Raw genomic sequence first — 4,522 nt, forward strand, 5'->3', positions numbered from 1 at the left:
TCACTCTGTAGACCAGGCTGGCCTCAAACTCAGAAATCCACCTGCCTCTGCCTCCCGAGTGCTGGGATTAAAGGCGTGCACCACCACTGCCCGGGTGGGATTTCTTTAAAAAGCTAAAACTAAGGGCTGGGCTGTGGTTCAGTGGTAAAGTGTTCTGTGCGTGCATCTAGCTCGAGGCACTAGGTTCAAGCTGTAGTCTTGTCAACAACAACAATAACAACAAAACCAACCAACCAAAAACTAAACAGAAGAAACTAATATAGACAAACCTCAAATAAATCAATAAATGAAACAAAACCCAAACCAAAGCCTAGCCAGGCTAAGTCTGGGCCTAGCTACATAAAGAGCAAATCTTAAGAACAGGGAGGAACAAGGAATGAACATGGAATGAAAATCCCGTGGTAGATGGAGCTAACTTGTACTAAGGAGTCTGCCTGGCACACTTGAGGTGGACTCCACAACACGAAATAGAAGATGAAAAATGCACATTTAATTTTGCTCTTCAAGGAAGTGGGAGGAACTGTCTGAACCATGTTCAGGCATGAGCCATACCTGTCCACAGTATCACCTGCATGCCAGGCAAGTGGGGAGATGAGCCTGGACCGTGTTATCTCAGTAGCGACAGCAAGACAGCTAGCTGTGTGATCTAGAGACCACGATTCTGACCTGGTGGGATCGTGTGTCTCTCCTCACTAGCTTGGCTACTGTGACATTTGGGGACAAGTCTCTGAAGCTAAGGATCAAAGTTTATTTGGCCACGTTTCTATCTATTCTTTTTTTCATATACATCTCTCCCTCTGTCCTTCCTTTCCTCTATGTGTGCGCATGTGTGTTGTGTCTGTGTGTGCTCACGTGTGAGACTCTAGAGGACAACTTCTATGTCTTTCATCCCACCTTATTTTTGTGCCTGAATCTCTCTTAAATGGAACTCCCTCAGTAGGCTGGACTGGATGGTCAGTGAGCACACCCAGGAATCTGTCTGTTTTCACCTCCTCACATCAGGAATAGCAAGTGCACATGGTGGCTTTTCAATGTGGCTTCTGTGGATTGAATTTAGGTCATCATGGCAGCAGGGCAAGTACATTACCAACAAAGCTTTCCCCACCAGCTCCTATAATCCAATAAAATGTTCTGAAGGAGCAAAACGAACAAGCTCCTCAGAGAAATGGGTAGATTATTCAAAAAGGTAGTATGTGCATTTTAAATACATAGTTTATACTACTTCTAGGCAACTTTTACAAAAATTGTAAACTTTATAAATTGCAAAGTGTGTGTGGGGGGGTCAGTTTCAAAGCTCTCTTAATGCTTCATCTTTTAACACTTTCAACAGCAGCTGGTCCACGCTGGGTTAACCTACATCACAAGTGGACTGCACGGCAGAGCAGGTTTACTGGCACAAAGCGAGTTGGTAGGTGGTAATGCCAGAACTCAAATGCAAGCTGTCTGGTGCTAGCACTCAATTGCATACTGTGGATCTGTCTTCCTATCTTTTTCTATCCCGAGGACTGCTGACTTAAAACGTGTGAGATAACTTAGGTTGGAATCAAAGAAAAAGAAAAAATAATGGCAAAGCACCCAGGTCTGAGGAAGAAGGGCCGTAAATGGCGTTGCTGGATCTGAACTGCGATTGAAATGTGTCACTCTGCTTAATAACTTACAGAACTCTAGGACAGGCAACAGCTTTCTCATTAGTCTAGCTGGCCTCAAAAGTACCCTGCCTTAGTCTTCTGGGTTCTGGGCCACTGAGTATATGGTGCCATGCCAGTCAGGATCTTATCATTCCACAATATACTAGCCTGGTTTTAGATGCCAGACATGTAGCCTCAACTTGGTTAGAGAAATCCTAGATCAGCCATATTAGAACCACTTAGAACCACAGTCTTAACTACCCAGGAGGAAAAATGACCTTTGCCCCCAAGCTGGCTTCAGTGTGTGTGAGAAAGGAGGGTGGGGTGGGGGACACTTGTGTTGCTCCTCTCTTTTCCATATTCCTTGACATTGTTAATTCTTGTTCCCTCCTTAGGATCATTATTTCTTTGTTTATGGTCTGGCTGTTCTACATGTGTCTTCTATATGGAATAAAAAAAGAGTTCCTGAGCTTAACACCATCCATCTGTCCATCCATTGACCTACCAATCTACTGCTAAGTGATTATGAAAAATCATATTTAATCTCATCCCACCATAAAGCATTCAATTAGAAAATTTCATACAAAATAAAGAGCTTCTTTACTGGTTTCCATTTTAAGCAGAGCCAGAGACCGCTTTGCTGATGGTCTTTCCAAGGCAACTAGATTATGTTCAGTGACACAGAACACTCTGTGACCATGGAAGACACGGTTTAGACTCCATTTCACAGCTTTCAGGTCATCATGACATTGTTTTTGGGGTACTCAGAGCCCAGCAGAGGATCTGGAGTTGAGCTTGACGTTTCAATGAATACCTTTTGCCCCAGTTGAGACTCATCACCATCTGTGGTGGTTTGAACGGGAAGGGGTCCTCCATAGACTCGGGTATTTGAACACTTGTTCTCCAGCTGGTGGCACTGTTTGGGACGGTTTAGGAGTTACAGCCTTGCTGACACTTACTGGCAGAAATAGATCACTGGTGGTGGGCTTTGGAATGCCAGTAGTTCTAGTCCTAAGATTATTGTGCATTGTGTAAAGATTATCCTTGTATTTATTCAAATGCTGATTTTTCTGCCCCCGTATCTGATTGCAACCCAGACAGGGCATTGTGATGCTTATTTTAAGTATCTCCTGTCTGAATATTCTGTAAACATTGTTCCCCATTCATTCTCTGACTTGTCAATAAAAGCTGATCAGCCAATGGCTGAGCAGAAGAGAAAACAGAGCTGGAGTTCTGATCCCAGCCAGGGGATGGTGAGAAGGAGAGAGAAGGGAGAATTTGCCACAAAGAGTGGGTCCAGGAGCCACTGTGGGAATAAACATGGAGCAGAGAGAGTCAGACCAATACCAAAATGCAAGTATCTCAGGGATTTTGGCTGAGAGAAAGACAGATGAACTTAGAGGAACAGAATAGATTAATAACTGCTCAGTTACTGTGCTATAAAGCCTATTAAACAAATCTTGTAACCTGTGTCTCATTTGTTTAGGACAGAGAACCCATTATCACTCTTAAAAGTGCAGTAGAGTCCTTCGTGTTTACTTGGCCCCACCCCCTTTCTCTGTGGAATCACCATGACAGCTGGGACCCTGAAAACTGGAGGGACTTCAAGACCCTCATCATTGCTCAGTACAGAAGGCTCAGTTCCACGGGCTTTCTGCACCACCCCACTTCCACTTTGGCCAATCCAACCACACCCCTGAATTTCTCTGAAAATTTTCTGCTGGCAAGGTTCCAGCATTTGAGGGCAATGACAGATTCTGTGTGTTTGAGAGCAATGCCATCTCCTATTATGTAAGCAAGGAGGGTCTGTGGGGAAGTACTCCAGAGGCAGCAGCTCAGGTGGTATAGTGGGTGAGATTGGCTGACAGTGACATCATTCCTCCAGCTAGCACCTGGGTGTTCCCCACAGTGGGTATTATGCACCACAACAAACAGGCCACTGAAAATGCAAAAGAGGAGGTAAGGTGTTGTGGATAGCCCTGGAGCTAATTATATTTGATGTTAAATCTGTTCTCTTGTGAGGGGCTGTGAACAAGGAATGAGTCAGCACTCAGGTGATTTCCTGTAAACCTGCTTCCCACCTTACTTTGTAAAATAAATGATAGCTGATGATTGGGCAGATAAAAGGGAAGGTGGAGCAGAAGGTGGGAAGAGAGAAGAAAGAAAATGGAAGAGGGAGAGGACACAGAGGAGAAGGAAGAAGAAAAGTGGAGTAGAAGCACATGGCCTGGAGAAACCCCAAGTTCTAAGGGGTCTCCTAGATGTGGAAGATGGTAGTCTAGCAGTAGAAGTGCCCAACCTAGGTGCACAGCATGTAATCATATTAACTGAGTTGTGTTTTCATTGCTGAGGCATATTTGGGTTGGAGATTTACTGCAACAAAATGATGCCCAATGTATTGATTTGAACTCAACTAACCTGAGATAAAAATTCACTGTCCCCCTAACCCCTGAATGGGGGATTGGGCAGTGATATAGGCTGTAGCACTGTGGATTTGAAGCTGACTCAGTTTGAGGGGGCCTACAGAGAAGGGCAGAGAGACATCTATGCCCAAGAGAACCTTTGTTTGCTTCCCTTATCCTTCGCTTCCCACCCTGCCTCCCCCTCCTCCAAACAGGGACACAGGCAATGAGGGTCTTTTTACACCCAGCTTCTCCCTGCTAATAAAGAATTGGGAGACAAAGGTACAAAGGGCTCTGGACCAGGTAATTCATTTACATAAAGGGAGAAATATAACCTTTTGATACTTAAAGATGGTATGAAGATATATTGCTCTAATAAGTCTTACAGGATACTCATATTTGTCTAATGTGGGCTCCACGGGAATTTTGGGTTTAAATCCTGGTTTGATAAGCTGCCTCTTATTAGCAGGTATGGCGAAGAGAGGGGAGGGG

The 4,522-nt window shown here is 44.4% G+C and overlaps 1 pseudogene; it reads left to right on the forward strand.

Annotated features, from left to right (window-relative positions):
* The window catches only part of LOC110316875, a 13,383-nt pseudogene that overhangs the window by 5,541 nt on the left and 3,320 nt on the right, over window positions 1-4,522 (forward strand).

This window comes from Mus pahari, chromosome 2 (assembly GCF_900095145.1).
Source record: "Mus pahari chromosome 2, PAHARI_EIJ_v1.1, whole genome shotgun sequence".
Taxonomy (NCBI): Eukaryota; Metazoa; Chordata; class Mammalia; order Rodentia; family Muridae; genus Mus; species Mus pahari.